At 30.9% G+C, this 10,485-nt stretch overlaps 2 long non-coding RNA genes across 6 annotated transcripts in view; one reads left to right on the top strand and one right to left on the bottom strand.

Annotated features, from left to right (window-relative positions):
* Positions 1 to 10,485, top strand: part of LOC147835899 (uncharacterized) — a 34,249-nt gene that overhangs the window by 2,318 nt on the left and 21,446 nt on the right. The gene's annotated exons all lie outside the window — the stretch shown is intronic.
* Positions 5,735 to 10,485, bottom strand: part of LOC137496074 (uncharacterized) — a 4,926-nt gene continuing 175 nt past the window's right edge. Inside the window, exons 1-7 of one of the 5 annotated variants that reach the window (XR_015495230.1) lie at positions 9,161 to 10,079; positions 8,802 to 8,857; positions 8,192 to 8,251; positions 7,696 to 8,088; positions 7,281 to 7,499; positions 6,905 to 7,016; positions 5,735 to 5,974 (exon numbers count right to left, since the gene is read on the bottom strand). This is a non-coding gene — a long non-coding RNA (uncharacterized LOC137496074). Of the gene's footprint in view, positions 5,975 to 6,904; positions 7,017 to 7,280; positions 7,500 to 7,695; positions 8,089 to 8,191; positions 8,252 to 8,801; positions 8,858 to 9,160 lie in introns of all 5 variants that reach the window. The other 4 variants (XR_015495232.1, XR_015944700.1, XR_015495231.1 and 1 more) reach the window with 4 other exon arrangements.

The following is a 10,485-nucleotide window of genomic DNA, read 5'->3' as shown; positions in this document are numbered from 1 at the left end:
GGACATTTTTAACAAAGTGAAACCAGAAAAGATTTTAGATTTTTTATCACGTATTAACACAAAAATCTTATTTAATTTATGTTTTATTTTGTTTGTTGATTTTTTTAAATTGTATATTTATTGTTGAAAGATTCCTGCCATGAAAACAGCCTTGGTTGCTGACATGGCATTAAATAAAAAATACATTACATTACCTATAGAATAGAAAATAAAAATGTACTCATTATTTACTCACACTCAAGTGGTTTCAAACCTTCACCAGCTTCTGCTGAACACAAATGGAGAGATTTTGAAGAAACTGGTAAACATTGGGAAAACATATACCAGTTAGCCAAATGAACGGTGATGTACTGTGTAAATGGTGACTGAACTTTTATTTTTGGGTGAGATATATCTTTTTACAGTTTAATTTACCTCCCATCATCCTCTATTAAGCTTCCATCTAGAGCATAGCTTTTGTATAAGAATTGTATGAATACAAAGCTTACAGTTTGTATGGATATAAGTGCATGAATCATATTGTGTACTAGATAGTCTTTCAAAATTCATCTTTATTTCCTCTTCGTCCTGCGAATGCATGCGGAGCTGATCTTTATTATTGATTTCCAACATGACATCCAACATCCAGACGCAGCATCTCTGTGAATCAGCAGAAGACGTGATTTGGCATGATGTGGAGCTTCGTTATGCTCTCTGTTTCTCAGCGATCGATGTTTTCTGCTGAGAGGCATCTGGCGCTCGTGTCAATTAAATATCAATGATATGTTGTCGAACTGTTAATTGTTGTTGCTCTGTAATTGATGTCAGTGTTCGAAGTACATACTATAACTCATCTCCTTGAATTATGCACTCAGAGAGTGATGTTTGCTGCTTGTTCAAACTGCTTATTTAATATGAGCTGAATCAACACAATTCTTGATTTTTTTCGGGGGGACAACTTAACTATTTTATGTTCAATCAACTTAAAAATGTAAAAACTAATAAGTTACTTAATTCTTTTATGTTGTCCTAACACAAACCAATTGTGTGAATCCCAGCATTTTTTTTATCGTGTACATCTTTTCAAATAGTTCTGTCAGTGTTAAAAACAAGAAAATAATACTGTATGAAATATACAATTTGGCTTCACAAGGCAGGTTTTTGTGTCGCACAATAGACAAATTACCATTTTGTAAACATTCAGGATATGCGAGCGCAGCAAGGTTGCAGAAAAAAACAGGAGCGCTAGCATTTACTGCGAGGGAATGACATCCGATGCAGTACAGAGTTTGTTGTTGTCTTAGAGATAAGCTATTTTGATTGCATATTATATATATTATTTACAAAATGCTTTCAGCGTATTGTAATAGCTCATCACCCAGTGATAAGCTCTGTTATTTGGTAAAATTAACATTAAAGCGAGCAGCGTTCATCTGACAGGTCCATTTGCAGTAGCACCCTCCCAATGGATATTGGGTGAGACGAAATGGCCAAGCATCCAGCCCGAAATATACTATCTTATTGAAACTCCAAGTGATTTTACAAGAGAGGAGTTGAAGGCCTACAAGTCTTTGGATGCCTACAATGCTGTTCTCTGTGGTCATGTGCAAGAAATAATCTTACATGATGACCTGATTCAAAACTTTGTTTTGCTAAAAACGGAGGTTCTGCCTAGCCTAAGATAAGGAAAGAAGACGAAGCTATACAAGCCCTGGGTAATCATCAACAAACAAAACAACTGCATTCTGACAGCAGACTGCACCTGTACGGCAAGTTTGTGATCGTTTACATTTCATTCTCAGCATTCAGTGTCCGCAGTTTAATTTTTGCTGAAATCATTGCTGCAGTCAAAAACGAGTGATGCGTATGAATCAGCATAGCGTGAACTTACCTGATATGAGTACTGCAGAGTCCAGCATTTTTAATTGGGTCCTCACTCCATTAAACTCTTTTGATAGCTGTCAGCCAAAGACGTCTGCGGTTGGCATTAAAAGCAGTGTGGTGTACAGTAAAATTTAAGGTTTCTAATATTCTAATTTGGCATCCTACAGCACAACACCACATGTTTGCTATTGCACCCGGTAAGAGCAGTGACATCCGACGTGTGTACACTGAAAAACATAAGACACAGGGGTTTTAAAGTCTTAAAATGTTTAAAATTGCTAAAACTAAATTTTAGGCCTTAAAAGTCTTACATTTACCCAAATATTATGTTGTAGGTCTTGCATCATTTTAAACCGGTCTTAATTTAGCTATGTCCACGAAAAGCTACTCATTCAGGTCGAAACCATCCAGCTAATAGCTGATCATAGTTTCCTGAACATCAATACAGCAAATAAATAATGGGTTTTAATTGTTTTTTTTCCAAGTTTGACACAAGCATTGTAAAAGCGATGAAGAAATGAAATGGAATAAATAAATCAACTCAGCATATTTAAATGATTTCTTAACACTCTTGTGACTCTGACTGGAGTAATGATGCTAAAATTCAGCCTTAATTATTCATTTTCTTTTAGGCTTAGTTCCTTTATTTATTAGGGGTCGCCACAGTGGAGTGAACCACCAACTTATCCAGCATGTTTTTCATAGCTTTATTTAACATTAATAAATTGCAGACAGTGGGAGATTCAGTGAGCAGTTAAAAAAAAAAAAAAAAAAAAAAATATATATATATATATATATATATATATATATATATATATATATATATATATATATATATATATTTGCTGCTTGTTCAAACTGCTTATTTAAAATAAGCTGAAACAACACCATTCTTGATTTTTTTTTTAGGTTAATAGTTTTATGTTCAATCTACCTAAATTTGTAAAATTTATTAAGTTGACTTAATTATGGGTTAATAAAGGGACTAAGCCGACAAGAAAATTAATAAATGAATCCGATTAACGAGCTGTGGTTGTCGGTGAGCAAAGTTAACTGAAATTAACATCCCTAATGTTATTAAATATCTTCATGTGAGTTTTTGTCTGCCAATACATATATGCATTATTGTTTAAAAGGCTGTTTTAAAAGTAATATATATATTTTATTTAGCAAAAATATATTAAAAAGTGACAGTATAATTACATTTATAATATTACAAATGATTTCTGTTTGAAATAAATGTTGATCTTGACCTTTCTGTTCAGTAAAATATCCTGAAAAGAGTATCTATAAAATTCCAACAGTACTTTCTTGACCATCATAATAGTGTATTAATATTTTCATAATAATAATAGTTTAGTGGTATAGCTGATTACACTATCTTGATCATCAATACAGCAAATGAATGATGAGTTTTTATGACTTTTTTCATCCAAGTTTTAAACATGCATTGCAAAATAAATAAAAATAAATAAACAAATCTAATCCACATATTTAATTGATTTCTGAAAGCTCGCATGACTCCAACTGGAGTAATGATGCTAAAATTCAACTTTAATTAGCAGCAATAAATAGCATTTTAAAATATATTCAAATATTTACAGAATTTACTGTATTTTTGATCAGATAATTGGATATTCAGTGAGCAGTTCACTCAAAAATATGTTATTTCTGCTTGTTTAAACTACTTGTGTAAAATGAGCTGAAACAACACCAATCTTGAGATTTTTTTGTGGGGAAAACTTAATTATTTATGTTCAATCAACTTAAAATTGTAAAAACTAATAAGTTAACTTAGTTATTTTATGTTGTTCCAGCACAAATCAATTGTGTGAAACCCAGCACCCAGTGAAACTAAGTCAAGACAACAAATATTTTTATGCTACTTTAACTTCTTTTAATAAATTCGATTTCTTCTAAAAAATTTTGGGGCTTTAAAAAGTATGAAAGTTCCTTCAATGTTATTAAATATCTTCATGTGAGTTTTTGTCTGCCAATACATATACGCATTATCGTTTAAAGGCTGTTTTAAAAGTAATTAATATTTTTCATTTAGCAAAAATATATTGAAAAGTGACAGTATAATTACATTTATTATGTTACAAATGAATTCTGTTTGAAATAAATGTTGATCTTGACCTTTCTGTTCAGTAAAATATCCTGAAAAGGGTATCTATAAAATTCCAACAGTACTTTCTTGACCATCATAATAGTGTAGTAATATTTTCATAATAATAATAGTTTAGTGGTATAGCTGATTACACCATCTTGATCATCAATACAGCAAATGAATGATGAGTTTTTATGACTTTTTTCATCTAAGTTTTAAACATGCATTGCAAAATAAATAAAAATAAATAAACAAATCTAATCCACATATTTAAATGATTTCTGAAAGCTCACATGACTCCAACTGGAGTAATGATGCTAAAATTCAACTTTAATTAGCAGTAATAAATAGCATTTTAAAATATATTCAAATATTTACAGAATTTTCTGTATTTTTGATCAGATAATTGGATATTCAGTGAGCAGTTCACTCAAAAATATGTTATTTCTGCTTGTTTAAACTACTTGTGTAAAATGAGCTGAAACAACACCAATCTTGAGATTTTTTTGTGGGGAAAACTTAATTATTTATGTTCAATCAACTTAAAATTGTAAAAACTAATAAGTTTACTTAATTATTTTATGTTGTTCCAGCACAAATCAATTGTGTGAAACCCAGCGCCCAGTGAAATTAAGTCAAGACAACAAATGTTTTTATGCTACTTTAACTTCTTTTAATAAATTCGATTTCTTCTAAAAAATTTTGGGGCTTTAAAAAGTATGAAAGTTCCTTCAATGTTATTAAATATCTTCATGTGAGTTTTTGTCTGCCAATACATATACGCATTATCGTTTAAAGGCTGTTTTAAAAGTAATTAATATTTTTCATTTAGCAAAAATATATTGAAAAGTGACAGTATAATTACATTTATTATGTTACAAATGATTTCTGTTTGAAATAAATGTTGATCTTGACCTTTCTGTTCAGTAAAATATCCTGAAAAGAGTATCTATAAAATTCCAACAGTACTTTCTTGACCATCATAATAGTGTAGTAATATTTTCATAATAATAATAGTTTAGTGGTATAGCTGATTACACCATCTTGATCATCAATACAGCAAATGAATGATGAGTTTTTATGACTTTTTTCATCTAAGCTTTAAACATGCATTGCAAAATAAATAAAAATAAATAAACCAATCTAATCGACATATTTAAATGATTTCTGAAAGCTCACATGACTCCAACTGGAGTAATGATGCTAAAATTCAACTTTAATTAGCAGCAATAAATAGCATTTTAAAATATATTCAAATATTTACAGAATTTACTGTACTTTTGATCAGATAATTGGATATTCAGTGAGCAGTTCACTCCAAAATATATTATTTCTGCTTGTTTAAACTACACTGTAAACGATTTCTTGTTAAATTAACAGTAAGTTACTGGCAACAATTATCCAGTAGCTGCTGTATTTCATAAAACAGTAACATTACTGTAATACTAATTACATTAGTATTACATTTACTGTAAAATGTAATACATCATTTTACTGTTGTTGATTTTTACTGTAACACTAATTACAGTAGTGATACACATACTGCAAAACTGAAAACAGTATTTTATTGTATATTTTTACCATGAAGAACTACGGTATTTTAACGTTACTTTCATTATTACTGTATAGTATTTTACAGTTATTAAATGTTATTTTATTTTATTTAATAGTGCTACTTTATAATGGGTAAAAATTTTCAAAAATTGCACAAGTGTTATTTTACCTGTTCAAGAAATACAAGAAAAATAAAGAAACTGAAACTTTAACTTCACAATAAAGGTTTATTGTGTAAACCATGCTAAAACAGTGGCAATAATTCAATATAACAAAGCAACAGAACACTAATGAACAATTGATCATTAAAACTAGTCAACAATTAATGCATCAAAAATTATTACAATTTTAAAAACAGGTGAAAATACTGCTACAAGACAGGAAATGATGAAGGCCAAATGATGTGGAAAGGGACAGTGAAAAAGGGCAGCAGCACTTCTGATGATCCTGCAAAAATGACCAGCAAAATCAATCACTGAAGTAAAAACTAATCATCCCTCAAACCATTTAATTCATTCAGAAACGAAACACTGCACTGTTGTTTTTATATATATAAAGATCAGCGGGCATTGTTCTTGAAGATTGCTAGTCAGGTGTCCACACAGGTGTGTAAAAAATAAATAGTAATAATAAAAAGTCTCATCTTAACTTAATGTCCGACTCTGTATAGCTCGAATATCTGATTCCATGATCACACTACTAGTGCTTCCACGGATTTAAGAGGGGTGAACACAGTTCATTCTCACTTTAAGATAGTCATATTTAAAATTAAATAAATAAAAATAATCTAATTTAACGTGACTAATGTTAATTAAATACTTTTAGGCTTTTAACACGTATAAATCCACTTCTAACTTACAGATAAGATTGCGTTAGAGAACATGAAAGCCGTGGGTGATTTTTTTAAATAATGCTAATGATGAGTTACTGATATTTGGTTTGCATAAAACAAAGTAATCACTAAGCATTCATTTTTGGCAAAATCTGCAGAGAGGCTCAGCGACACGAGGAAATGTGTTAAAGTTGAGTAGAGAACTAAAGAGCAGTCTAGCCTACTTCATGAAATGTTTGTGGTAATATTCTGCTGACAATTTATATTACTGTATTTCAATATGCAGCAGTGATGGCATGTCAGCAAGACAAATAAACATTTTATCGAGTCATTTCATACAATTTATTTATTTATTTATACAAACCCTCTAGTAACATTTCCTCAAACTAAATCATCATAACGTTACTGTGCACAGCATCAGTAAAACGTTGAGAATAATTTAAATACTTAATTTTTTTAAACAGTCACTGCTGATTAGAAATTAACATTAAAGCTAAGCTTACAGAAATCCTGTATGCATGACAATATAAAGATGTATTACTCACTGATGTCGAAGCACTTCCAGGTCATCAGAGATGTAGACAGGACAGAATATGTGCTATCAAATGAGCTCTTGTGCAGCCTTTGTTGGACATCCAGGTAGTATGTTCACCCACACTGTAAGAAACAAAAACAGAAAAAATTTATTAAAATGTGAGGGATAGTAAATATGTTTGGTCTACAGAGAGAAGAAAATGTTTACTTTAAGCATTGATCCTAATGAAACTATTTCTCAACTACATTTAACCTTATCACGGAAACAGCATTTTTGAGCTTTTAGACCAGGGGTGCTCAACCTTGTTTGCTTTAAATTAGAATTAAAACAATAAATCTCTATGTCAAATAAAATACTTCAGATCTAAATAAAGCAGGTGCTTTTACCTAAAGGTTCCTTCCCTCCAGTTAGTTTGGCTGCAGATCCCTCCACATCTGTGCTTTATTCGGTTCTTGTCTTAAGAGTAACTGGTGTCGCATTCCAGGTCCATCACAATCTGGGCTAGAAGGACAATATGACAAAAGACAAGACACATATAAATAAGTCTCAGAATAAAATATTTAAAGGAATAGTTTACTATTTTGCCACTATTTACGTGTTTTAAACTAGTTTGAATTTCTGTTAAACACTAAAGCAGATATTTTGAAGAATGTTAGTAACCAGTAACTATTGACATCCATATTTGAACCATATTTCTTTAAAAAATACGAGTTTGTGTTCAACGGAACAAATTAAATATATAACTATTTTGAAACAAGTGGAGGATCCCAAAGATGCTATTATTTTCATTTTGGGGTGAACTGTCCCTTCAATTCAAGTGTCAAGCAATAGTCATAAAAACTGATGTGTCGCTTGAGGAAAACTAAATCAAGTATATTCTTTGAACAAGCAGAATCATTATGCCATTGTATTCAGTGATTCTCTTTTACATTTTCCCACTATAAAATGATAGCTTCAACATGCAATCCATGTTAAGACAAAAATGAATAGCATAAAATAACATATTGAACTAAACTTACAGTTTCCAGGCTGTTTGAAAAAAAAACAAACACATACGCCCAGTAAAATTGCTAATAAACACAAAGACAACAGTTATAGAAAAAAATGTTTGTCTAATATTTACTCAGCACTTGGTAGGCAAATAGCATAGCCGTGGCTGTTTTAACACCAGATTTTTTTTTATCTTAGGAACTGCTGGAAGAAGAAAAAGAGGTTGTACATGAAACTCCTCACAACAAATCTGTGAACAACTTGACATTTAAAAATCTAATCAAAATGAGGAAGACATCAACATTACCTTGAATAATCAAGTGAGGAGTGATTGGTAGCATCAGTTTTTCAACATCAATTACTGTAGCTGAAAAACAGATAAATATAATAAGAGTAAAATAAGACTTAACATTAATTAATCTAAATCTATGGTACAACCATACCAATCTGTATAAGGTTAAAATACATTTGTACACAAATCATTCCCTGACCCCATCAATTTTATATATATATATATATATATATATATATATATATATATATATATATATATATATATATATATATATATATATATATATATATATATATAGTGATAATGACTTTGGCTTATATCTGTGTACTCAGAACGTACACTCACCTCAGGTACACCTGAACATCAAAAATTAAATGTACAATTAATGACACACTATACATCAAGCTCATTAACATTATTGAGAAATAGACAATTAATATGTATTTTGTTAATATTAAAGTTAGCTTAAAATAATTCAACTGCATTTAATTTTCAGCTCCATTTAATAAAACAGTTAAGACTCATTTCATTATGAGTTTAGTTTAAATAACTGACTTACAGTTGAAAAATTTTACCATAATGATAGCTTAGTCATAATGACTATGTGAAGACCAGAGCTTACCTTAACGGTAAAGGTTTAACTTTTCATGGTGACTTCGCCTTCATCTCAGTGTTGTGCTGAAATAGAGAATGCATTAATGCAGTTACAATAAGTTAAAGTTATGTTTTTTTTTCAGGTAACTTAACGTATGGTCAAAAACTCACTAAAGATAAACTCACTGTATCTATACCTCGCAAACACTACAATGACCGCCTGGCGTCTGTTATTTCTTGTTTAAAATACCGTTTGTTAACGAATAGCGTGACATAACATAAGAACCTACAAAATGTCACTTGGTTAATTCTTTTAAATTACACACACAATACACAGAAATATATACAAAACAATCCTTTAACAGAATTTGACTTTAAAACACTTACCGAGGATGAATTCGCTGGATGAAAGACGACAGGTGAATTTCAAATTAGGAGAGCCGTTGCCTGCATGTCGAGTCGTGTCCGTTCGGTTCTATGAATCGGCTCCTTAGTGAACAGTAAAGAATCGAATCCGCCTAAAACCGATTCCTTGTTGTATATGATTCATTACTATTTCGTTATACTGCTTGGCCACACGCATTTATACACTAATTATACACTAATTGCATATTGCTGAGTGTGCTTGTGAACACGTGTGATCAAATAATTCCCGAGCAAACGGTTCAATTCGGTTCAATACGATTCAGAGTCGCTCGAGTGCTGAACCGAACCAGTGCAAACGTGATATTGATTACAATATAGTAACATTGTTTTTTATTCATTTTACCAGCGAAATTATTACATATATCTGACCTTGACAATACGAATAAAGTTCGTTTGAAGTGTTTTGAGAATTATATATAAATATATATATATTTTTTTTTTCTCCCAGAATTCATTTCACATCAACAAGCAAATGGTAATGGCGGATGAGAAAGCCCAGCTAATATTATAAATATTGCGTTTAATATGTCACGAAATGAAATTTTAACAGTGTTTCATGCGAGAATGTAGTTCTTACAAACTCAAATCTGTGGTTTATTTATAGATATCATGTGTAAATTTTAAGCGTGCTTTGCCGATAGCGGAGATTCTGACCTCCAGGGTGTCCATCATCACTCATGTATCCGGCGAAACGAGGTTATAATCGGCTAGACATGTGAGACTTCCCCCAGTCTTAGATGGCTCTATAATGAATGTGTTATGAAATTTAGTTTTAACCGTTTTTCATGCGGGAATGTAGTTGTTTTAAACTCAAGTCTGTGGTTTATTTATAGAGATGGTGGGTATTTTAAAATATTGTTTTGAAAATGCGGAGATATGTGACCTCCATGGTTATGACGAGTGCCCTAACCTCATGAATCCGTCTAAAGCAGGCTGGTCATTATGACATTTAAGCTGACTTTGGTTTCATGAATCAATTACTTTTGTTCCAGTTTACGTTTTGGTTAAGCACAAAGTTATGTTGATTAAAAATGATTTAATATTTTAATGTTAACCTTATAAAATTAAGGTGCAGTACACCCAAATATGGAAAACCAGGGGACAGCTTTATGCACTAAACAGTCTGAAGAAACTGGTTATTTTATTTTTCTTCACAAAATACTTTGTCAAAAAATAAAATAAACATAATAATAATAATATAAAGTGTGTGTAGAGTTTTTCATGGTCATTTGCAGTACTGTATTTAGATGCACAGTAACTGATTTTTTCCCAAAATTCATTGTAAA

The sequence above is a fragment of the Danio rerio genome, chromosome 7, assembly GCF_052040795.2.
Source record: "Danio rerio strain M-AB ecotype USA chromosome 7, GRCz13ab, whole genome shotgun sequence".
Classification (NCBI taxonomy): Eukaryota; Metazoa; Chordata; class Actinopteri; order Cypriniformes; family Danionidae; genus Danio; species Danio rerio.
Note: the sequence above shows the minus strand (reverse complement) of the source record. Positions and strands in the feature narration are given on the sequence as shown.